Raw genomic sequence first — 27,757 nt, 5'->3', positions numbered from 1 at the left:
AGCCACAATATCATTAAGACAAATTAATATTTCACTTACATTATGTGTGGAGTTCTAAGCGAAGTTAATGAGACGCCTATAAACGCTTGCAAATAAGAATGTAATGTATGTAGATTACAATCCTATTTGCATTTGTAAGTTAAAGTACCATGTCTTCCGATTATGTTATAGAAAAAATATATATTTTTTATATTTATTTTAAAATTATGCAATTTTATTTAAAAATGATCATCAAATAATAAACATGTATTATAGTTAATTCAATAAAAATATAATTAAACAATAAAAGATAAGATAAATGAAATGAATCTTAATTTTCTTTTGAAACTTTCGGTAATCTTCCTTTAGAGATCCTGTAAATAATCAAGAGGAAATTGTCAGTATTAAAACTAGAATATATGAAGTACATTTACCCCAATTTTTAAGTCCGTTTCTGCCATTTAGATCACCACAATTATTTTAAATTTTTACAATAAAATAACTTTTTTAACAAAACACAACGTCACTTACAAAAGATCAACTTTAAACTGAAACAAAAATATTCTTCTTTTCATGTATGTATGTAGTATACAAAAGAAAAATAAAACGGTACTTTAGTTAAGTTTTTTTTTTTAAAAGAAATAAAAACAAAAAACAACTTGAAAAAGGCAAAAAGGCAAGTGCATGATATGTTGGATTACGCATATATTGCACTCTAAGTACTTAGATTGCTCGCTTAGAACGTCATACTGATGTCATCGAATATTATCTAAGTACTTTGTTTCATTTACCGCTGGGCAGTAATGCTGTCAAACCCGTAGTTATGAGTTCGACATCTAAAGTTTTTGTTTTTTTGCGCTTCCATTAGGGTAAATAACTTCCTTTTGTACATTTATTATTTTTTCACATTTATGCTTCAGTAACATTTCCAACCGAACTTTCTCTAATATTTCTGTAACTATTACACCGTCGCAATATCTTATTACAATATTGGTATTTAGAAAAGTTGTTTTCTAAAAGTAAGGCTAATGCTTCATCAGCAGGTGAAATTGTTACTCTTGAAATTAGTTTTTGTACTTTGGAAACTCTAGTCGGACTACTGACAGTTTCTTTTAAAATCACTATTTAAGGCCATTTTTTTGATCTTAAAAGATTTCCACTTCAATTTGTCTTTTTGTTCTTTTAGATTTTTAACTATAAGGTAATTATGGCCGAACAGCCTTCAGTTTAGTGGGGAAAGGGTGCATTTTTTCTATTTTTATTGAAGTATTACCTTTAACCCAAACATCATGTTGTATATTAAAAATATTTAATATATGAAAAGAAATAGGGTGTCCCAGAAACCATTTCTTTTTAGGAATATCTATCAAACGATGTGTATTAATGTACAGAAAAGGAGGAAAATAAAAAAATTTCAATTTCCCATAGTTATAGATTTAACACGACTTTTTCTTTGGTTTTAAAGATATTAGTATACATTAAAGAACAATTTTTTAATTTAATTTAATGACAAACTATAGCTACATAATTAACATATTTATGACAGTTTAAACTTTAAGACTGAAATCGTGACCTAAAATTCATCTACATTTTTTCAATACCAAACAATGCGAAATATTTATGGAAAATTTTAGCGATTGTCTGAGCCTTATTGTGCTTTCAGCTAATGTCTAACCACTTGGTTGACTCTAACTTTTAAGTATTGAGCTATCCATCCCAAATGAACACGTAATGCCGAAACAATACATTCGATACTTCACTACACCCTAAGTAGACAAGAGAGAAGATAGTCGTCACATTACTGTTCCAAGTAAATGAGATTTTTTTGTACTATTGTAATGGAAATATTTATTTAACCTACCTTAATAAATCCAATTCAGTATCAATTGACTATTTGTAATCGAACTGATGTTCCTTATTGCCTCCAAACAGTCAAATGACTTCCTTCCAGGACAAGCCCATGTTAAAACAACTGGTCTAGTGAAATGACTTCCACCCCTTACTGCTGGAATATGATTATGACTATATATGGAAGTGGAAAATTAAGTAATAACATCTAATAATATGATGAAAGACATTAAAATATTCTTTAAAAATTTTAAATATGCCATTAAAAGCTAAATATGCAAAAATATAGCCCACATACAACCTAACAACTAAATTTTTTGGCAAAAAATACATTGGACATTTTCAAGGACATTTTTTATTTTTTTTAATTTCTCGGATTTCCCTCTTTCAATTGACTCCCATATTGATAAAAGTGCTTTAAAGAAAGAGAAAAGATCAGAAAATAAAAGCTTTTTTACTATATACATAAGTCCTCTAGTATCATGTGTATGTATGTATATGGTCGCGTTCAAGTCCAATAATTACTGACGTTGGGTGTTATGAAATCACTGTACATTTTTTGCACATTTATTTTAAAATTATTTTTTCACAATAATTGTTGTTGTAAATTTACATCTAATTATTTCAAATCATATTAAGGATTTAATATGAATAATAATATATAATATATCTTAAAATTGTTATTTTAGTATCCCTGGAATTTTTTATCGTTTGTAGCTATTTTCGATTAAACTACTGAACAAAGACTCTCGTCAGATATACATATACAGATATACAGGGTTTGGAATGCATCGGCAATATTGATCAATTAATGAATAAGATTAGTTCAAAATCACCACTATTGGATATTAAAAACTTCTAGGAAAGGTAAACATAAAATACATACATAATTATTAAAAGTGTTCCAAAATAAAGGCTATATAAGATTCGGCTTAGCTGAAAGTAGAAATAATCTTATTTGTTTATTATTATTCATTTGTTCGAAAAGTTATTTTATGATGGGTTTGCTGAACTGTTCTGTGAGTGCATTGAAAATAATGAATTTTTTTATTTATGATTCAGTTAACGTTTCGTAAAGTTTCAGGGACAAATGACGTCAGATAATCTAAAATTATTTTTATTTTTGTTTTTAATTCTTTCGTTTCGTACTTTTTGTTTGTGTTTTTTACTTCTTAGAGTTGATAAATAAAATATTAATTATTTTGTTTATTTTTATATACATACATGCATATTTGATTATTTTATTAAATAAGCAAAAATATAAACGTACTTTTTTATATACTATGTATACAGTGTGAGCAAAAAAAATCAACACAGGGCTCTACAGGATGAATATGAATGCTTCGCAAATGGGTAAATAGTAGCATCTATTTCTAGTAAAATGTTAAATATTGCTAATTTATTTTGAACCATAATCATATCGTATTAATCCTTTTAACAAAAGAAACGTCTTCAAAAATTGTGTATTAAAGGAAAATAAAAAAATCTTTTACATTATTGTAAATGTTTTATTTTAAGAAATGTAATTTATAAGAAATCGTTTTTCTATTCTAACGAATAAAATATTTTTAGAAGAAAATTTTTCCTGTAGGATTTTGTGATTTAACTAAAAAGTTCAATGTAACTTAAAACCAAGTAAGAAATTATAGTCGGGCGAAGCCGACCATATAATACCCTACACCTGTTACAAAAATAAAATGTGATTTAGTTTTCATAATAAAGCATTTAAGTTGAATTTACAAGCTCTATTCAGGGGTTCAGTTGTATATGGACTACGTAAAATAATGGACCGATCTTAACCATTTTTAATAAGCTTCGTTCCTGGGACAATAGTTTGATTACAAGGTTTACATGGACGGCCGGACAGACGGACGGACATAGCTAAATCGACTCAGAAAATGATTCTAAGCCGATTGGTATACTTTAAGGTGGGTATAGGACCAATATTATTGTGCGTTACAACATCAGCACAAACCAAGGGTATATAATTTAAAAATATAGTATAAAAATATAAGAAAATTTCACAGGTAACTCACAGCTGATCTTTTATTTATGCACTAGAAGTGAGGTAACTTCTGGTTAGCTGAAACTGAGTGAGTGCTGACTCGTTCCTATGACATTACATTGGAAAACTGAATAGCATTTTATAAGCAAAATGGTTAGTTTTTGAGTCACCTCTGACTCATTTGTGGTGAACCATAAGTAATTTTTTAGTTACATACAATGAATTTCACAAAAGTCTACAAACGATGGAATTAAATGTTTAATACAAATGTTAATTACTTTCCGAATGGGTCTCTTTTTGGTTATATGTACTATATTCTTAGTTAGTCTATTTGATATTAAATATGAACTTTATTAGATAACTATTTCTATCTTCTGCAGGGGATAAGTAACAACGGATGCATCCTGTGGACTTCTAGCATTAAATGCCCTTGTAAATGTTAAAAGTATTGACCTCCGGATATCCAGGAGAAAGTTTTTGCATATACTATTACCTTATCATCATAAAAATATGTTAAAGGTCATTGTTCTGCATAGGAATCAATTTACCATATGGATGCAGTTTTCCGATGATTTGAACTATATTGTTTTCAGAAACATAAAAATTCATATTCGGATTTTTCCAATACAATTTTCCATACTGCAATTCCAGTCATGCATAGGTACTTATACCATCTGTGTTGGTGTACTGATCAAAAATTTCGAACATTACTACAGGGTTTGAAACTTTACTACAACACGGATAATTTCGCATTCTTTAGTATTATTCATTATAATATAAACGCTTCCAGGATGATATAACAACATTATTTATATTTTATGATTTAAACTTTTTAGTTTGTATTTATATCAGACCTCTACTGCTGAGTAGGAGTACAGGGGAGGGTTTTCCACATCAACTGATGTTCAAAAGTTAAAAATTATTAGATTTAGAAGAAATTATCAGATAAATATTTATGTTGCGGGGAACACAGTAGTTGAGATCAACGAAAAACTGCACCCATACGATAAATTTGCCTTATGCCCTAATAATATTTTCTGATGATTAGGTGATCGCTATTATATAATGCTAGATCAGTGATAAAACATTCACCAGAATATCCAGAGGCCAATTCTTTTAACATTTACAAGAGCATTTGAAGCTACAAGTCCACAGGATGCATCCGTGGACAGATATTATTACATTGAAATAGAAAAACGATTTCTTATGAATCATATTTCAAAATATAATATTTTCAAAAATGTAAAGGTAGGTAGGTTGATAGGAGGATGTATGCTACATCAAATCCGAAGAAATACACCTAGGCCACTATCGGGCCTGTTGTGCGCTGCTTATCATGAAAAAAAGGAACTGAATGAATTATTTTTCAGTGTTCAGAAACTCAATTACCTGAACGTAATTCCTAAGAATCTTCCAATCAGTGTTAGTCAGGAATGTTATTTCCGGAATATCATGACTTCCAAGATACTTGGATCTAACTTCGACGAATGCCTGGCAGTGGCAAAGAAAGTGCTCATCTGCTCATCATCTGAACCCGCACGTCCAATTTTGCATAGATGTGTGCCCACTCAGTATACATACCATCATATTAACTTCAGACTTGCTCATTTTGAGGAGATTTTTCGTCTTACTCTCATCAGGGTCACCCCATAGGATCTTCATGGTTCTACCCAGTGTTTCATTATTCCAAGAGGCCTTATGGGATTCTCTCACCCATATTTTTAGTTCAGCTTTTGTTGCGTCGAATGGTTTTGCGTTTGTCAGATTAGCTGCCTCGAGCTCCCTTCCCTTTAAAGCTATTACATTCGCCCTTTCGTTACCGACTACTCCCGAGTATGCTGGTACCCATATGATATGAACCTTACCTCTTGGAGAGTATTCAGTATTCAATCCAATACGGTCTTAGATTTAGTTCTATAGCCCGATATCGCCCTAATTGCATTCTGGCAATCGGTAAATATATTAAGCGCTGTGGGCGCCATATTTATTCTAATCCAATTTACGCATTCCGTTATTGCTCGTACTTCTGCCTGGAAGCTTGTGTTATGATTTGGTAAACGGTGGTATATTTTTATTCTGGGTCTTAAATATAGAACTCCAGCCCCACTTTGTCCTCCAATTTAGAGCCATCCGTGTAACAACGAATTCCTACTGGTATTTGCTCTAATGTTCCGCTTGACCAAGACATTCTATCTGGGATCAGCGTTTCAAAGTTTCCGACATATTCTGTGTCTGGTATACGATCAGGCACGTCCGGTATACATTTATGACGTGTCCTATAACCGCTTTTGGCCAGTTCGCCTAATGTAAAGAGTCATTCGGCTGTAAGCGCCGCCTCACATCTTAAATGGGTGAAATATCTTGCAACATTTCCAGAGCCTTGGTTGAAGTAGTACACATGGCATCACTTATACCCAAGCAGCATGTACGCTGAACTCCCTGTAGTAGTTTGATATTGCACTTTTTGTCTAAAGGAGTCCACCAGATTATTAAAGCATAAGCTAGAATTGGTCTAATTACACTTTTATAAAGCCAATTTGTCATAGTAGGACTAAGACCCGTTCATAGGTTTTAAGTAGGAAGGAAGTAAGACTTATCGGTCAATAAGACTTAGGTGTTGCATAGCTAGGTTTCCATGGTTTAGGTATATATATTACCCTTGCATCCTGCCATTTAATGTGGGTATATGTGAATTTCAAGCATGCAGTGAATATCTGAGACAGATGTACGGAAACCAGTCCCGCCTCCATCTGTAAGAGTGCCGGGAAACTGCCATCCGGCCCTGCAGCTTTATAGGGAGCGAAGCTCTTGATTGCCCCTTTAACCATATCAGATGTAATTACAATTTCCGTGTTAGCCTCCCCTTCCTCCAATATCGGTTCATCTATGTTATTCGATATACCGGGTGGGAAATGAGAGTCCATTAGGTGTTGCATTGTCTCCTCCATATCTTCCAGCCTCCTGCCGGTGTCATCGACGATAGATTCCGGTTGGACATGAGTTTGGATAGGAATTTTTTTTATATTTGATACGCCGTTTACCGTGTCTACCTGTTCACAGAAAAGTTTCCAGGAGTCTCGTTTGACTTTACGAACAATTTTCTTGTATTCACCAAGTTTACTACGATACACATCCCAGTATACTGCGGTCTTTTTACGCCGTGCCCGGCTAAATAGTTTTCGAAGAGTCTTACCAAGGTTCCGGATCTCCCCGGTTACAAAGGGTCCGGGGCAGATCTCCTTTGTGCCTCTTCGACCAGTTTCATCAGCTCCGACGTTGGTGGTAGTGTCGGAGAATCGAAAGGCAGGTAAACAGATGCAAGGTATATGTTTCCACGACCTTGCTTCAGCACCGTTGCAACCGATGTGGATAATCCTGTTGAGAGGAGAAAACATAAGTTCTTGTGACATAAGAAACATGTTCTCGGTCGAGACCCTGTATCAGCGTAGAAAAGTTTGAAATTTACATGATTTAATCCAGAAACCTTGTTGCGAATCATCCAAGGTTCCTGGATTAAAGCTTTATGCAGCTTACCTGTGTTAATTTTAGCCATCAGGGCGTTGGTAACCGTCTCGCTCCGATGGAGGTTTATTTGGATAACCTGGCGAGTGAGTGATTTCCTCCTCGCTTTTAGAATTTGACTCCTCAAAATTACCAGTACTTGCTAATGATGCTTTGGGTACCGTCTTAGGTGTTTTAGTGTAGTTATCGGGGCCGGTTTTGACATCCCTTTCAATCGGCTCCTCTCCAATTTTGGAAAGGGCAGCTGCACCTTCTTTTGGCGAGTTAGTGGTACCTTCCTCGCTTTTAGGATTTGACTCCTTAACGTTATCAGCAGTTGCTACTGATGCTGTGATCTTAGGTATTTTAGTGTCCTTTCCGAGGCTTGTTGTAACAGTCCATTTTTCCACTGCCAGCTCAGCATTTTGACCACCAAGAATTTCCAGTATACGTTCATGATTTCCTCATTGCTTTTAGAATTTTACTCCTCAAAATTACCAGTACTTGCTAATGATGCTTTGGGTACCGTCTTAGGTGTTTTAGTCTCCTTATCGGGCCGGTTTTGACATCCCTTCAAATCGGCTCCTCTCCAATTTTGGAAAGGGCAGCTGCACCTTCTTTTGGCGAGTTAGTGGTACCTTCCTCGCTTTTAGGATTTGACTCCTTAACGTTATCAGTAGTTGCTACTGATGCTGTGATCTTAGGTATTTTAGTGTCCTTTCCGAGGCTTGTTGTAACAGTCCATTTTTCCACGGCCAGCTCTGCATTTTGACCACTAAGAATTTCCAGTATACGTTCATTAAACAGTTTACTGCCCCATCCTTTTATGTACACAGTGGACTTTAAGAGCACCGGAAGCTCGCTCTTCTTTGCCAGTCCCAGCTTAGCGCCATCCCAAGGGAGGAGGGATACTTTCCACCAAGTTCTTTAGGGTGCTAACACATTGGTGAGATGCCAACCTTAGAGGGGAGTGCATTACATATCTGATGGTGCTTTGTTTCTGCATTTTACAGTTATAGTTTTCGTTTCTTTTATAATCTGAATTTTTAATTTAGGGAAGCGAAGCTCCTTTATGTACTCTAGTTAATTATTATATTGCAAAGTATGGAGGGCCATATTTAATCCTAGCCCCAATTTAGGGTCCCCTTCAAAAAATTACTAACTTACATAATATGTTTAAAAATTTCAATATAGGAAAAAATCGACAAAATTTAGTTCTATAAAATCCAAAATATCTTTACAAAATGTCATGAGAATCGGGCCATATATAAAGTCTTCTTCAGAAAATTACTTTAACTCTCATAACTGACATAAAAATATGTAGCTATATAGCAATGAAATTCTACAAAAATAAGCTCTATAACAACAAAACTCTGTATATCAAACGCTATAAGAAAGGGGTCATATATGATTCTAGCCATCATATATGTAAGTTTTTAATAAGAAATAGAGAAATGAGGGGAAACCAAATATAAGAAAAAGGGAAAGGAAAGATAGAGGGTGGTTGAAAATGATGTTTTTGAAAAATTAAAAGTTCTTCAATAATTCTGTCAGACATGCTTTCGAGAACTTTCCTATTTAAAATCAGCAAAATCGGTTCATAGATAGCGACGATATGAGCAAAAATCCGAGACTACCTCTGAAAATTTTGTAAAAAATAGTAGAATATTTTTGAATAGAACAAGTAAAAGTGCTATATTCGGCTGTGCCGAATCTTATAATACACTTCACCACAGTGTATTTAAAAAATATCAATTCTATAAAATTTTAATTATTTTAATTTTCCCGTTTATATCATTATTACAGCAATAGCAAAACGAACAACAACAAACGAAATAAACACCCAAAAAAAAAAACAAGTAAGAAAGTATAGTCGGGCGTGGCCGACCATATGATACCCTACACCAGTTATGAATATTAAATTTGATTTATTTTTCATAATATCGCATTTATCTTCAATATTCCCTTGTTCCGATACATTTAAGCAATTTATGGATGAAAAACTAATTTTCTGAAAGAGGCTTTATATGGGGGCTAGGGGCAAATATGGACCAAGCCCGATAAAATTTTGTGAATATATTTATATTTACATAATATTTTATTGTGCTGAATTTCATCGCGATATTTGTGTTTATAAGTTAATTTGGGACATTCAAGTAATTTTCTGAAGGGGACTTTGTATGGGAGCTAGGGTCAAATGGGGCCCGATCTTTATGAAATTTGGCAGGGTTATCAAGACTTCTATAAAACTTAGTTATGCCGTATTTTATCGATATATCTGTATATTTAACATAATTATGAGCTCAGAAGCCCTTTTCGGGGGGTTCTGTTCTATTGGGGCTAGGTGAAATAATGGACCGATTTTAACCATTTTCAATAGGCTTCGTCCTTGGGTCAAATAAAACGTGCGTGCCAAATTTCATCCAATTATCTTGAAAATTGCGACCTGTAGCTTGCGCACAAGGTTTACATGGACAGCCAGCCAGCCAGACGGACGGACGGACGGACATAGCTTAATCGACTCAGAAAACGATTCTAAGCCGATTGGTATACTTTAAGGTGAACGAATATTTTTATATGTTACAAACATCAGCACAAATCCAATATACCCTCCCCACTAAAGTGGTGTAGGGTATAAAAAGAAAATACACAAGGCAGTAAAACCAACAGACATCCAAACATAAGAAACGAAATACACAAAAAACAAAACAAAACACACAACGCAATTAAACCAACAGACATCCAAACATACCAAACGAAATACTCAAAAAAAAACAAAATACATGAAACCAACAGACATCCAAACATACGAAACTGAATGCACCAAGAAACAAAAACAATATACACAAGGCAATAAAACACACAGCCATCCAAACATATAAAACGAAATACTCAATGATATACTCAAATACGCAGTGTTGTTGTTGTTGCTTTTATCAAAGCATGAAAAAATTGTCTTTTTTATGAAATAGAGGTTGTTTCGGATTTTTGCTCATATCTCCGGTATTTATGGACCGATTTTGCTGAGCGATCTTCTCGAAAGCATGTCTAACAGAATTATTGAAGATTCGCATCTCGCCGATATCTGGGGTTCTCTAAAAACTGATTTCAACAAACACACAGACGGACAAACAGACAGACGGACATAGCTTAATCAACTCCGCTACCTATAAGGATCCAGAATATATATACTTTATAGAAATTACAAACGGAATGACAAACTTATATATACCCTTCTCACGAAGGTGTAAGTAATTTAAGGGTCTCATTTTATAAAACGAAACGACAAACGTTCAAAAAAAATTTGTATGGAAAAAAATACAAATTTTTTTGAACGTTTGTCGTTTCGTTTTATAAAATGAGGGCCTTAAGCTGTTATTGTTTTGTTATTTGTAAAAACGATTTTGTTTAAAAACGCGGCGCAGTCGCATATAGAACTCTTAAGCTATGTATGTATACACGGTTGTTAGATCTTACAACGTTGGCAGTAAAATGTGCGGAAAATGTCTAACAACAGCGTCAACTTATAAATTTTGTTTTGCAACATTGTCAGTAATGCTTTTTCACACTATTGTTAGATATTTTCTGCACATTTTACTGACAACGTTGCAAGATCTGACAAGCGTGTATCACAGCTTTTACTTTTTTATTTATCTTATTGAAAATTTAAAAGAAAACATATAAGAAATTGTCATCAGGCAAGGCCGACCATATGATACCCTTCAAAAGTTATGAGTATAACTAAAATGTGTTTTTTTAATAATTGAATTTTGCCTTAATTTCGATATATTTTTGATGAAAAACTATTTTTTTTAAAGCTATATATGGGTGCTAGGGTCAAATATGAACCGATCCAAACAAAATTTTATCATAACGTAATATTGCATCATTTATGCTAATATAAAACGTACCTATTTGCCTATGATGGACATGAAAATATACATATACATATGTATGTATGTAAGTATGTACTTTAAGTTGAGTATAGGACCTTTAATTCTCTTCTCACAAAAGTGGTGTAGACAGGGATGGAAAATGAGATTTTGTGTCAGTATCAAAAAATATTTCAGAGGGTACTTTTTTGGATCTCAAAGTACTAAAATATTTTTTTTGCTAAATGATGGCAATTTCTTAACTACATTTACATTTAATTTTTTTTAAACAATCCATAACAGAAGTAGAAAGGCATTATATGTTAATATGATGAATCCTTGTCCGTCCCTCAATGTTCACCATTTACATCTCAAATATTAGCCAGATATTGTACTATGTAAATATCTTAAATTTAAAGCTGTCATGATATAATTTATTATATTTTAATAAATCCGGCATTAATTAAAATCAGGCCACATTTTGCCCCATAAAAGGACGAATTTAGAATTTCAACTTAATGCTAATAATTGAGCTACAAGTATTAGTATCGACTCTTTATTGTCAATAAATCGCTTAAATATGTGTTATTGAATTAAAATCCGTCGTGGGACCTTAAATAGGATATTTACTCGTACATCCGATTCTGAATATGACATGAAACAATAATTTGCTTAAAAGTCCAAATATTTTTTACCTAAAACTTGGTTAAAAGCTTAGTTTCAAAACATATCGCTTTATAGTAGATTGAATCCTTCGAGTTCCTGTCATTTGAAAATCATTTGTTTTAAAGTCAAATATTATTTCAAAATTTAAATTTCTGGTAATTTTCTCATAAAATATTAACAATGAAATTTTAATAAGATTAATATTCATATAATGTCAATTAATATAAAAATATGTACAACTTTATTAGCCGTTCATAATTTTATTATTTTTTTTTTTAGAAAAAACGGCTTTTAGTTGATGCATTTTTGAAAATATTATAACAATGTGCTAAAACACTCTTGGAATTTAAAATTTGAAATTTTAAATATACTTTAACCTGTTATTTTTTTTATCGAAACGATATATTAAAGGTTTTCATACAAAAATTCTTTATCTATCTGTTAAACGATAATCGGATATTGTGATTGTGGCCCTGAGAGTATCAAATAAGACTCGGGAGTACAACGGTACTTTTGAACATCAAATAGTATCAAAAAAAGTACCATCGTACCAATTTTGCCATCCCTGGGTGTAGATATAAAAGGATCGCGGCCAGAAGAGAAGAAAAAAAAACGATGAAAGAGAAATTAAATGATAGGCAGAAGAAAGGAATTACAACATTGTGGTGAAAAAAATTCTCCACAATTCTGTTATCGAAATTTCCAAGGTCATATACAATTTCATTCTTGTATTTTAAAACTAGAATTTTGTTCATCCTAAAAGTATGTAGTGTATAATATTGTAATTTAATGTTTTTTTGTAATTTTTAGGTAATGCAGTAATAATGTGAACTAAGCATGATATGAAACTGAAAATAAGATGGCGCAAAATTTAATAAAAAAGCGGCATGAGACTGCTTTTCTCAAAATTCAAAAATATTTTATGTAATTAATAAAAAATAATAAAATATGTATAACTTACAATTCTGTGTTTCTTTGCTTTATGAATCTGATAAGTAAAACTTTTCGAATCTTTGACAAAAATTGAAGAAGACATTTTTAATTCACCCTGTCGTATATACATATACATGGATGGTGTGTATAAATACATTTTAGGAATAAAATTTGCCCCTCATAAAATTACAGCTGTTAAAACTCCTTATTTTTATTTTAATGCTCCATCTATGTTTCATTGATAGATATAAGATATGGTTTAAGACATTTTTTTATTTCATTTTGTTGCACACAAATTAATTTTAAAAGTTAACTCAAAATCAAGTTAACTTTTTGTTAACTTATTTACAACTGGCTTCAAAGCTAACTGAAAAATTATAAAGGAATAAATCAACATATAAATAAAATGAAAAACAAAAAACACTATAGAAACTCATATGTAACATATGTATGTATTCGTTAAGCAATTTACATTTTTTGCCGATTCGAAAAACATAGAACGCAAGCACATGATTTTAGTGTGTATCTTTAATACTTTTTGCCACATACTCCGAACATTTTCAAATTCTCAAACCAATGTGAAAAATTAAATATTCATCACAAACGCGCAGATATGTAAATTTAACTGCAACCTAATGCATTATAATGAACTGTTTTACCATATACAAATGTTATCATAAACGAGCAGAATATGTAAATTTAATGCATTATAATGATATGTTTTATTTTATACATATGTTATTATTGAAACATAGATGGTGCTTTGTAATGAAATTAATGCTGCTATAAAAACTATAATATTTTGTGTAGCAAATTATATGAATTTACCGCCATCTTTTTTTCAGTTTCATAGAAAAACTGCATTACCTATAAAAACGTACCAATTATGTTAAATTTTGCAATACACAGCATAGCTTTAGGATGAATAAAAATAGCCGTTTTTTATATGAACTGAGCAGTGTTGTCAGAAAATTTTCACTCATGCCACCAAACATAGGTTAGAAGTCCCCAACAATCTCCATTTTTAAATTGAAATACCCATAATTTTCCCAAAAAAACCTCATGATTGATTGCGAAACATGTCTCTCACCATTATGGTCCCATACTTTATATGTGATCGCTGAGACTATATTCTAATTTTAGTGTTAGTATTAGAAAAATCGAAATTATCTTTTTTTGATATGTACTTGACTCAAACTTTTTGAATTTATTATACTTATATAAAAACAATACAATTTTTTTCTCAAACACATAACCATTAATTTGAGACCAAGATTAATAAAATCGAACAATTTATTTAGAAATTATACTATATTAAACTTTATGCCTTTGAGAAAAAAGAAAGAACTAAGAAATAATATAAAAATTAACAATTTTGAATATTCTTTAGAACTTTGAATTTTGTATTTATTCAAAGAGTGTACCAAATTTATCCAAATCGGAGAGGGTAAGGTGCGATCCCTGTTTGAAATATTTAAAATCGACCTTTATATAAAAAAACTAAACTAGAATGAAAATAATTATTAATATTAATAAAAAATATAAAAACTCCCAAAAATAGCGCAAAAATTATAAAAAATCTCCAAATTTTACGAAAATCCCCAAATCGCTCCCCACGAAATCTGTCCCCAAGTAAAACTTGAAAACTATTTGGGGTCAAATCCTCACATCTGGCGACACTGGAACTGAGCATGCTACTTAGAGGAGGGGTATCTCAGCAAAATCGTCCAGGTAAGAAATGTACGTGTTGTATGTCGATCCTAGCAAATTTTGCTGAGCTCGGTGGATTCAGCAAAAATTTTTAAAATGGAAATGACGCCACAAGTAATGGACGCTACGCTGGCGTGGTATTGATGCATTTTGCATTCGAAGAATGAACATTCTTGTGTGAACTTGTGCAATTTGTCTTAAAGTGTTTTTTATTTTTAATAAAAATTATTTAAATTTGAATAATTTTGAATAATTTGAATAATTTTGAATAATTGTTTTGCTCCATATACCCTGAAGGCCTGCACAAGATAACAATAATAATGTAACAATTTGCTAAAAAATTTCGTGTGCAAATTGTCGCAGTATTGTTTTCTTGTGCAGGCCTTTAATATACAGCCACCATAAAAGAACAGTATTGTTCGAAACCTAAGCAACTTTTTTGGCATTTTATACAAAGTGCAATATTTTGTATTTTAATTGATTTATTCAAAATTATATAATTATTTTGTATAATATTATGTGTCTACATTATAACAACAACAAAAGTTTAATTCCATTTTGATGTGAGTTACAAGAAAATATTAATAATTAATTAATATTAAATATGAATTAACTCCTTAAATAGATGTTCGAAACTTAAGCAAATTTTTGCTCTTTTTATGAAAATTCCAAACACCTTTATGGAATAGATTAGTTACTAGTGTAGTTCGTAATGAATCCCAACCGAATTTTAACCATTCGCTGCTATGTTTTTTAAAATGCGAGTTCTGACCCAGCGATTTAAAATGCCGAAGAGCATCTCTAAAGTATTTGAGTCAGGAGATTTTGATGGGCAATCAAATAATTTGGGTCTTATTACCCGATAACTACTCTTAGATCAACATTGTTAAAAATAATAGGTGAGTTTTCGCTTTGAAATGTTTTTCCGATTAAAAATATTACTTTTAATAACAAATAATTCACTTAAATTACACTGAATTGAAGACTTTAAAACTATTATTTATAAAATTAAAGCATTTTGTAATCGTTTAAACAACAAAATTAATATTTTTTGTAATTTTTTTTGGTTTTTACATTACTCCTTGTTTAAGCTGTGTTAATTAATAATAAATACGGAAAAAATCATTCCTGTTCTGAAAAATATTGTGTGTTTTATAATTAAACACGTCAAATAAGATGTTTTTGAATATGAAAAATGTATGGAAAAACGAGTCGAATTTGAAGTGTTTAAAAAAACTTACTGAGTTTCATAAAACTCGAATGTGTGAACGTAGTATTATGTATATTATTTTTATCTAAAAATTCTTTACACTTGTATTAATAATATTTGATTAGTATTTTTTCCAAATTTCAAACAGAATATGAGTTTAAATTTAAAAAATAAAAATCGATTAGCTTCTTTCTTGTTATCGATAAAATTGTCTATGAATCTTACCGCCCATATATGATAACTAAATACTTTTACTACATTTCGGAAGTCTGGTAACACCTTGAGCAGAAAATGAGCAAAAAGCAAATGTCAAACAAATTTTGTTTGTACTCAAAGTATATTAATAAAGTAGCGACATCTCTTGTTGTACAACAACATCTACAACAACCACATGTATTTTGTTTTTGGAAAATTTAAGATTGTGTCAAAATAAAATTTCCTTGAAAAACAATGTGAACAAAACATAAATAAAAAATATTACTTTTAAGTTAAAGATATTAACGATTTAATTATATTATTATATATTATACAATTTATTACACTTTTAAACTACTTTAAAACCACTTTTAATTCACTTTTTCAACTTTTCACAAATTTTAACAAATAGCAAAACACAATTTAAAAATGGCGACGTAAACAATGTTAACAATTTTCAAAACAAACTTTGACAATTTGCTTCATTTATCTAGTTTAAAAAAAATAGTCAGCTGTTCAAGTGATGCTACTTTATTAATTTACTTTGTTTGTACTTTTTATCTTTCTTGACATTTTTCATATAGTATTGCAATTTTCCTTTGTTATGCGTTTCCTTCTTGTCTTTTCTTTTTGGAGTTGTATTTTTCACTTCATTTAATAAAAATCGGTGCGAAAATTTCAGCAAGATATTAATATTCATTAAAATTCTTTGAAAAAAAAAACAATTTTATAAAAACAATAGTGAAAAAAATATTTAAATAGTCGTTGAAATGGTTGTGATAATAAACAATATAATTTGAAAAAAAATAAGCAGCAGACAAAAAGAAAAAATGTAAATTGAAAGAAAATCATTTCGTGCATTCAGCAGCATTTTGTGTATAAGAAGAGTGTTTGTTTGTTTGTTTGTTGCATATGAATGAGAATTTTTTATTTTTGTTTTTTTAAATTCGTGTGATTCTTGTTGGTTTCTGTTTTTCTTGCTATTTCGAGCGCAAACGAAATGCAAATTTTTTCAATAAATTATTGTTTTAAATATTTGCAGGATGCTATAATTAAATAAAATTGTTAAAGTTTATTGCGTTCATAATTTAAAAAAATTGTTAACTATTGTGTAAATAAATGTTTCAATGAGTGTGTTTTAAATATGTAATTTTATTTTGTGTATATATAATAATTATGTTAATAATTGTTTATATTCAATTATTTCATCAGTTGGTATTATTTTCTTATTCGATGCTTTGAAATTCTTCCTAAATTATTTTACCTAAATGAAAAATACATTTCATACAAAAGATAATTTTTTCTAAATCCCAATTGATTATATTCGAAAATACAACTAATTTTAAACTTAAGTTATGTACGACCTTTTAATAATTTATTAATAATACATAAAATAAGATTGCCTCTAGATTGAGTTTATTACTTAGCAAACATTTAATAATCGATACTGTACGAGGTTAGTCTGAAAATTAACATTGGATTATACTAACATTTACAATTAAAATAGTGCCAATCGTTTATTATAATTAACTAGATTGCTGTCATAATTTAAAAAACGGTCTACTACATCTCAAATAGAACAAGTTACCAGTAGTCGGCCATTTAACTTTTTTCCTTTTCAAACTTCTTAATAATGAGGAAATTTTGCTTAGATGTAATGATATAAGACATTATACGTATAACAACTATGTAATTAATATGTACATTCTTTAAGATGTTTTTTTTCCAAGTGGTCGGCAGGTGTATCCATAGTTCAGTGAAAGGTTACCCTATTGTCGGTATTTTTATTAAAAAGCTATATTTTATAGAAAAAATGTTAAGATATTTTTTGTAAAAAACAACTAATTTTTAAATGCATGACGTCAGCTTCAAGAGTGTAGACCATGTTAAATAGGGAATGGTAAATCAATAATTCGATTATTGCTATAAAAAATCGATTATTTTGTGATCGATTCTACACTACCAATTTTATACTGAATCGAGTTTTTCCCACGATTAATAGGAAATTTTGCTCTGCAAAATAAAAAGCATATTTTTTCAATCAAATGTTGTCAGAGACGGTGGCCAAGTTATAAACATGATGGTACTAAAGAATGTACAATATTAGGACACGATTTAACTTGTGCCTTTTATAAAATGTCTCCTGAAAACAAAATATCATAAATAACCGCATCCTAATAATTGTATTCGAAAAAATATAAAATTGTAAGGTTTTTCATAAAAATAAAAAAATATATGTTCAGCATTTTCATACAACAGAACAATGGATAATTTAAGAAGGGTAACTAAAGCAATATTTAAGAAACTAAAATAGGTGATAGAAAAAATCGAAAATCAATTAATAACTTTTCAAACCATTCACTAATGCTAACCTTATGTAAAAACCGATAAAAACTCAAATTCGACTTATTTTTCCTAAAAAGTAGATCATTTTATCAATAAATCGGAAAACCAACTAAGATTTCTTATGTGTACCATATACATTATGCAATCAGACTATATTTACATATTTAGAATATAATATAAATTTGTGAAATTATATACATACGCTCTTTATAGGCTTTCTTGAACTTTCTTAAAATTAGGTCGACAATAATGCATGAAAACGGATCAATGCCTAAAGGGTTTCAACCTATAATGAATTGTGAGATAATCTGAAAAAATAAGTAATTCAGCTGATAAAATCTGGTAGACTCCGAGGGCAGAGTCCCGCAATTTCCCCTAGTTCCTCATGGAACCTATTTTTCAGCCATTTCAATCTGAGACTCTGTATTCCAGGACAGCGGCAAATTATGTATGTGCTCAAACGTCTCTAGTTTCTCTGTATCTTCGTATATTTTGTAATAGCCCGGTACATTACTATCCCACTTACTGACAAAGGTCCTAATTGAGCAATGTCCCTTTAAGATCTCTCTCAAAATCATTAGACTGCGCATATCCAGTCTTATAAGTATCTTGAAAGTCCTCACATCAAGTGTTGGCCATAAGGCGTTTGGCATATTGCAACTATTCTTGGACTGGTTGATGAGTCTCTTAAAGATCAACATATTATTGTGACAGATGGGTGGTTTGCCTAATTAGTTTGTCTTCGTCATCAACACAGTGTAATAGTAAACAGTCTCATAATGTCCCTAACATTATTTCCACAATCTGCTATTCATATAAGTTATTTGACAAACCACTGTACAAAATCCAGCTGGAGTTCAAAGATGTTGTATTTACAGTTATACACTGCCGCTCACTTGAATAGGTTTACTGTTTTTTACCTTCAAATTAATTTTTTTGCAAAAAATAATAGACTGATAAGTTATATTAAAATATTTTGAACAATTTTTTTTTTGCTCATTTGTATAGTTTAGCTTTCATAGCCTTTTTAACTCCTTGAATTTAGGCTTCTTTTGTGTCATACTTCCTACCCGAGAAAGGATATTCCAAACATTTTCAATAATAAATAGGTGAGGATTATATAGAAGCCACTCCAAAATGTTTACATTATGACTTTAAATCCATCATTTTATTGTCCTAGCGTTGAAGATAGGGGCATTATCCTGTTCAAACGGTATTGCTCCAAAGATGTTTAGCAAAAACTTCAAGTGAGCTGCAGATTATTAGTTGTCCGTTGTTTACAAACTGTAAACAGCTAATACTCTATCAAGAGCGACATTACACGAGGCAATATTTGCTGAAACGACTAAGAAATATCACTTCATTGAAATTTGCAAGAATGGACATTCTTAAAGAAAACACAGGAAAAGATAAAATAAAATTTTACCCTCCCCACTATAATGGTGTAGGGTATAAAGAATGTTCAACCATTGTTAATGCCTTATTTTAGAATAAAAGAAGAGATTTCTGTTTTGGGTGACACTTTACTGAAAATTCATCCATTTTTAATTTAGACCACAGATAATTATTTTTATAAATTTCAAGAACTTATTGTAATTTCACACCCTTTACAACCTGAAGTTAAATTAATTCATAAAACTTTTGTGAAAGTCGTAAAAAGATTTTAGATATTAACAAATTTAGTTAAGCACATTTCATTATTTACATGTCTTTCATTTCATATAATTGTTTGATCTCTTCTCATTCATAGTTTAAACTAAAAAAACAGTGTATCAATGCACATTGTGTTCTGAAAAAGGCAATTTCTATAAACAAGACGATAATACAGAATAGGCAAAGAGTGATTACCGTTAAACTCTAAAACAACGCAAAACAATTAAAGGCAAAAAAAAAAAAACAATTGACAATTGATTCTACTTCTGTGTTTCAATGCCATGAACTGCGACAGTGATTTAATGACGAGTACGATAATAGTACAATTACAATTTGTCAATGACTTTGTTAAACGTCTAGTCTGTAAGTTGTCCTTGGTCAAAGAAGAGGAATCATCAAGATTGTGTCGAGCAAAGGAGTCGTTGCTTTGCGCCCTGTTTATGTGAGTATTATTTAATAATTTATTTTCAATATTATGCAATTGAATCTACACACAAACATGCATAAATCTTATGGAATAATAATAATTGATTTCAATAAATATTTGTTTTGTTTTCATTAATTCTCAGTGTCATGAAGACTGCCTAAGAAGAAGAAGAAACGATGAAGTTGTACTACTAGACGATAATGTAAATAAAAAGCAAGGACTATTCTGAATTTAACAAAGTAAATAAATAACACTCAACAAGTCATCAAGTACTGCTGTTGATCAGTTTGAAAATTAATTGGTAAGTGGATGTATGCATTTGATTTATTTTTTATACTTTAATAAATAATATAGTTACAAGCAATAACAGCCTAAATCGATATTCATACTTTGAAGAAAAATTACTTTCTACTATTATTATCAGTTTATACTATTATTATGTATTATAATGTGTACCATGAGGTAGGGAAGTGCCATCTCGGTCGATAACATTGTATAATGGGATGTGATTTTGTAGACTTACTGGAACAGTTTAACAGTTTAGTCACAGTTACATGAGGGCATTAATGGCAGACAATGCAAGGATTAACGATTGCACTTTACACACGATATGTTGGTAATTATGTCCAACATAATTACCAATATTAGAAGGGATGGCAAAATTGATACGATCGTCTTTTTGTTACAAAATTTCATGTTAAAAAGTACTGTGATACCTACGAGATTTATTTAATACTCTCCAAGTGTTTCGACTTTTTAAGAAATTATTAAAAACTCTCTTTTTTATAAAATTAAATAACTATTTTCGCATACAAACAAGCGGCAAATAAAATTTTAGAGCAGTAGATATCCCACCGACATTATTAGATTAAAAGGCCCTCTTTTTGAAAACGACATTCGTTTCTACCAATGTTTTTAATTTTTTTAACATTTATAATTGTAATCAGAAGATGTATAACATTTAAATGTCCATGCAAATACATTTTTAGAAAACATTCAAGGCTATATGAAGATTTCAGATGAAATAATCAGAACTAACAATTTAACACTTACATATAATAAATATTATAAAAATATTTTAAATGTCTCTAAATTTCTAAATGAAAAAAAAAAAAATACTGCGGTATTGGACAGTTTTCAAAGACTCTTATAGTCCTTATAAAATTTTAACATCACTAAAAGAAGTTTGGGTGTTACTTTATATGGACGACTGGCGCTGTAGTCAATAAGCCTGAAGCCTGATAACTATGAAAATCGGCAGCATCTTTTAGAGTTACATAAAACTAAGTTGTGTCGATTTTTGTATTCGATTTGAAAACGGTTCAATAGAGTTCGTCCTTGGATCAAGGCAAGAATATGTGCCACATTTCATCAAATTATCTTAGAAATTGAGTTTACATGTTCACATAGACGGATGTACGGACATGTGTTAATCGATTCTAGACTCATTTTATTGAAATTTTTACAGCATATTTCTTTATTTCAAAATTTATTTTATATATTTTATTTCAAAACTTAGTTTTTAAACAAAATTGCAATCTTTTTTATGTGGACTTGGGTTTTCTGAATCTAACTATGCAGTTTAACATAAGTATATATATTTCCTGTTACAATTGGATTTAGTAATACATTTTTCCAAATTACATGTTATTAAAAACCCCTGTTTTGAAAGGGTATGCACGGTTATAATTTTGGTGCAGACATTCCTTATAAGTTTTTCTAAGAGCTAAATTTAGTCATTAGACGGGTTTCGAGGTCTTTTACCCAGCAAAAAATAATTGATGTCATACTTTACAAACGACATCTTAATCACATGCTTCTAAAAATAAGAATAGATGTAGTTCAAAGTTGTCAAAAATGACACATTAATGTAAAATTCATTTGATTTTGAAGCACTTCGGGTTACTAGTTGTGATGAAAATACTACATCTCTTTCCACACTTTTTTGCTGGGATACTAAGGAGAGAGATCGTAAAATTCTTAACACTCATTTTTCACTATAACTTTTAACCCAAGTAATATTTGATTTTTTTATTAAGTTACCTTTGTAAAACATGTCAGTTATTATGTTTAATGTCAATTATATTCATTTGTTGCTAATCTGATTAAAATGAGTAACCTCAAAAAGAGTGCGTACTAATATTATTAAATATTTTCAACAAAACCCAACTTTGTCCTACAAAAAGTTGGCCAAGCATTCAAAGGTCTGCCGTCAAACTGTTTCCAATATTATTTAACAGTATCGGGAGAACTTGTCCGTTGATAGAAAACCTGGTTCAGGTAGAAGGAATGGTACACATGATGTTTCTAAAGCCAAAACAAGACAGCTTTTTAAAAAGAGCTCCTAAAACATCCAGTAGAAAAGCAGCCCGGTTAGCTGAGTGCTCGGACCATTTGGTACGAAAGGTTAAAGCTAATGTGGGTTTAAAAACATACAAGGCTCAAAAAGTTCCTGACAGGAACGCTGCTAAAAATTTAGAGGCCAAAAACAGAGCACGGAAATTGAAGTCAAGTTTTATAAAAAAATATTCGTGCTGCATAATGAATGACGAAACGTATGTTCTGGCAGATTTTTCGCAACTTTCTGGTCAAAAATTTTATGTTGCTGATGCTCGAGGGAATGTTGAAGAAAAGTTTAGGACCCAAAAGCAGACAAAATTTCCCAAAAAGTTCTTGGTATGGCAAGCAATATGCAGTTGTGGCAAAAGAAGCCAATCATTTGTTACAAAGGGCTCTATAAATACCGAAATTTACATCAAGGAATGTTTACAAAAAGGCTGCTTCCATTCATAAGACTTCATAATGTGTTCACTTACTGCTGGTTTCTCTAAATGCGAAAGAACATTTTCATTCTTACAAATATATTGAAAACAATAAATAAATTTAAAATTTTGTTTTTGTTTTCAATATATTTATAAGAATGAAAATGTTGTTTCGATATTATGAAACATGCAGTTAGTTTATCACTAGTGATTAAAACTATAAAAATATATATTTTTTGTAAATTGTAATAATAATTTCAATCAAATAAAAAAAGTTTAGTGGTTTCGTCCAAATGTATATTGGTTTTGGGGTATCGAAGCCCCAGTACACTCTCTGGCCAATAATGCGATTGGTGGATTGTATCTAGAGAAATATTCACAAATTTTATTAAAATCTTGATACATAATTAACAAGATATACGCAAAAAACTTTCTATGTGCATATATGTACAAAAAGTACCACTTCTACAGATTTTCATTTACTCAAAACCTTGCATGTTTAATTTCATAGTTTAATGTCCAATATTATAGAAAACTTAAATGTTACCAGTTAAAAAACGAAAAAAGTATCAAAAATTCCGTCCTACAAATGTCCATTCACTCGGTACACTGAATGTTGAATGAATATTCAATATTAAAGGAAACATATGTGTAAGTCTCTTTAGCATGTTTTTAATTATAATTTATAAATTCCATATAAAAGATTTGTCAAATTTAGCCCATTCTTTACTTATCGTCACATAAAGCTTTTACAGTAGATTACATATTATGTTAAATTTTGGCATATTCTAAAAATTCAAATGCTTCTCAAATCACCTTCTGCTTATGGCCACTTCTTGCATACTGATAATTTATTTATTTTTATTTTTTTTTTGCATTTTATTTATTTATTGTTCCAATACATAGATTAGAAAAACACATAATTTAGTGTGGTTCACACCTGAATATGGAGAAAAGAATCCTTCAAAGGATAAAGCTAAAGTTGTGCTTTCAATATGCAGACTGTTTTCCTAAGTATTCTTAACTTTTTTCATGAAACCAACGCCAAATCAATAGTAATCCCTGTCAAAATATTATGAATATTTCGGATTTAAGCAATGGAAACTCGTATTGTGGTAAAAATAAACTATTTCAGATCTGTTGGTCACAAAGCTCCACCTAAAGAAATATTAAAAATGCACTAAATTTTTGGAGTAGGACTTTTATTGATATGTGTTTGGTTTCATGGAGAAAAGTTAGAAATCCTTAGAAAAATAGAGGGAATATTCCTATGTAGACATTTCAATTAGCAGGTTCTTACTTGCAAATTCCGGAAATCTTTTAGTGTAAACCAAAATAAACATTCATTATGCTGGACGATGACCTAAAGCAACGATTTATATAACCATCTTGTAACTTAAGGACCACTGTATTAACAGTTTGCAATGGCCCCAACAATAAGCAAGACGTTATCGAACAGAAAACGTTTCGAATAACCAAAAATATACCGTAATTAGCCCATAATCTGAAATAGCATTAGGTGATGAAAAATGAAGAATAAACTAAAATTTACATATGTTTTTGATGAAATTTAAATAAAAACTAAACTCCTTTTTCTCAATGTCTGATTATTTTTTATTCTATCGATAAATTAACAGTTTTCATACAAAAATAATTTTAAACGATAATCGGAGGCCCTAAAACTTGTAATTAAAGCAAAGGTTGGTCCCAATAAATTCAAATTTTATGGCTTATTTAGTTTTTTATGACTTACCCCCATTATTTCTATATCTGGTTATATTTTATATTTTATCTGGTTTTCATACAAAAATATTTTAACCGGCAGAATATCTACAGGTTAATCGATAACCGGAACTGAAGTTAACGGGGCTTACATTTAAAAATTTGAAATTTTTTCTCTCTAGAAGGTGAAAGGTCCATCTGTCTGTTAAAATCAATTTTCTGCAGATCCCAGATATTTTCGAGATCCAAATCTTCAATAATCCTATCAACAAAATCCGTCCATAAATATGAGCAAAAATCCGAGACAACCTTAAAAAAACGTGTGTGGATGTGTTTTGGATTTATCGCTTTGCGTATTTTGTTTATTTTATAAACTTAATCTTAAGTATTTTAAACTCACTTTGGTGTAGGGTATATAAAATTCGGCAAAGGCGAATAAGTAATAAAAACTCCGCGTATTTACATATTCAATTATAAAAGTTTTTTAATTCCTTTGAAATTGAAATAAATTTTGATATCTTTGGTATGAGTAAAATCTGGAATACATTTTTAACAAAATTACATAAACAAGTTTCCCAGCTTATAAAGTGCAAAATTGTTAAACTCTTCATTTCTAAACGTAATTGTTTGTGGAAGTTTAACAAATTAGTAAGTAAGAAGTTATAGTCGGTCAAGGCCGACCATATAATACCCTACACCTGTTAAAAAATTAAAATGCGATTTAGTTTTCATAATAAAGCATTTAAGTTGAATTGTACCTTGTCTCAGATGTACTTAAGCCATTTATTGTTGAATAAAATTGTGGATATTTAAGTCAAATTTTGAAGGCGGCTTTGTATAGGGGCTATGGTCAAATGAGACCCTATAATTACAAAATTCATGAGAATCATCGAGGCTAGTATAGAACTTGGTTTTGTAGCTTTTTGTCGGAATACGAGTATATTAAACATAATTATGAACTTAAGAGCCTTATTCGGAGGGTTCAGTTTTATGGGGGCTAGGTGAAATAATGGACCGATGTCAACCATTTTCAATAGGCTTCGTCTCCGATACTATAGAAGATCGTGTGCCAAATTTAATTGAATTATCTTCAAAATTGTAGTTTGATGTTTACATGTTTACATGGATGGACGGACTGACTGACTGTTTACATGGACGGACGGACTGACTGACGGACGGACATAGCTAAATCGACTCAGAAAATGATTCTAAGCCGATTGGTATACTTTAAGGTGGGTATAGGGCCAATATTATTACAAACATCAACACAAACCAAATATACCCTCCCCACTAAAGTGGTGTAGGGTATAAAAAGCCGTGTGTCACTAACTAACTTTTTGCCTACTTTTTATACCCTTCACCTTCGTGAGAAGAGTATATATGTTTGTCATTCCGTTTGTAATTTTTATAAAAAATTTTCCCGACCCTATAAAGTATATACAGTATTGTTCGAAACCTAAGCAACTTTTTTGGCATTGTATACAAAGTGCTATATTTTCTATTTTAATTGATTTATTCAAAATTATATAATTGATAATAATAATATTATGTGTCTACATTATAATAACAACAACAAAAGTTTAATTCCATTTCGCTGTGAGTTACAAGAAAATAATAACTGAATTAACTCCATAAATAGCTGTTCGAAACTTAAGCAACTTTTTGATCTTCTTATGAAAATCTTTGGTCCTTTTGAGTTCCAAACACCTTTATGGAATAAATTAGTTACTAGTGTAGTTCGTAATGAATCCCAATCGGATTTTAAGCCATTCGCAAGCTACAAAGTTTTCTAAAACTGCAAGCTTCGACCCAGCGCTTCAGAATGCCGAACAGCATCTCTAAGGGACTTGAGTCGGGAGATTTTGATGGACAATCAAAGAGTTTGGGTCGCATTACTCGATAACTACTCTTAGATCAACTTTGCCAAAGGTTTAGGTTCATTATCATGCTGAAAATCGCAATAAAGTAAGTTGCTCTGTTCTATGTACTTAATCCTATGGTTCATTTTGTTGGCCAAAAATGTCCCAGGAAGTAAAACAATCCAATTTTATTTATATTTCAACATCAGGACTTACTCTACTCACCAAAAATCTTGCCCACAACCTTAATTGTTTGTCCTCCATGTTTTTTTAAGCTTTTAATGTACGATCATATAACCGCATATGAATCTCGCAGTGACATGGCACAGAATTTACTTATAGAAATTCGATTTTTTCACAAATTTTGTACAATTTTGGGTAGAATATTGAAATAGATTACGCAAGACTAGTAAAAACAGTTTTATTTACAAACGGTTCCACATTTTCCTTCTTAAATTCAAATAGAGTATGCGAGGCTCAAAGGCTGAAGGAAATATTACAATATACCCTTTTAGTAAAGGCCCAATCATGAATGGAGAGGAAAAATTTAAGGCTCTGGCCACGTTTTTTGAAGAGAAGAGCTAGTCCTGTTGTTGAAACACAAACAAAGTTGGATTGTTTTTCCCTTTGGGACGTTTTTCGCCAACAAAATGAATCACATGATTGAGTACACCGAACAAAACAACTTACTTTATTGCGATTTTCAGCATGACAATGAACCAAAACCTTTGGCAAAGTTGATCTAAGAGTAGTTATCGTATAATGGGACCCAAATTATTTGATTGTCCATCAAAATCTCCTGTCTCAAGCCCCTTAGAGATGCTGTTCGGCATTCTGAAGCGCTGGGTCGAAACTCGCAGTTTTAGAAAACGTTACAGCTGGCAAATGGCTTAAAATCCGATTGGGATTCATTACGAACTACACTAGTAACTAATCTATTCCATAAAGGTGTTTGGAACTCAAAAGGACCAAAGATTTTCATAAGAAGATCAAAAAGTTGCTTAAGTTTCGAACAGCTATTTATGGAGTTAATTCAGTTATTATTTTCTTGTAACTCACAGCGAAATGG

At 30.8% G+C, this 27,757-nt stretch overlaps 1 protein-coding gene across 2 annotated transcripts in view; it reads left to right on the top strand.

Annotated features, from left to right (window-relative positions):
• Window positions 1-16,536: 16,536 nt before the first annotated feature.
• LOC119609860 (protein encore) overlaps window positions 16,537-27,757 on the top strand; it is a 52,357-nt gene continuing 41,136 nt past the window's right edge. The window contains exons 1-3 of one of the 2 annotated variants that reach the window (XM_037964889.1): window positions 16,537-16,751; window positions 20,016-20,360; window positions 20,488-20,646. The gene's annotated coding sequence lies outside the window, so the exon portion shown is untranslated. The remainder of the gene's footprint in view (window positions 16,752-20,015; window positions 20,361-20,487; window positions 20,647-27,757) is intronic. The other variant, XM_037964967.1, reaches the window with a different exon arrangement.

Source organism: Lucilia sericata, unplaced genomic scaffold (genome assembly GCF_015586225.1).
Source record: "Lucilia sericata isolate MDLA Ls3-8-SP2 unplaced genomic scaffold, ASM1558622v1 Contig000000F_arrow, whole genome shotgun sequence".
Classification (NCBI taxonomy): domain Eukaryota; kingdom Metazoa; phylum Arthropoda; class Insecta; order Diptera; family Calliphoridae; genus Lucilia; species Lucilia sericata.
This window is presented reverse-complemented; position numbering and strand designations above follow the sequence as displayed.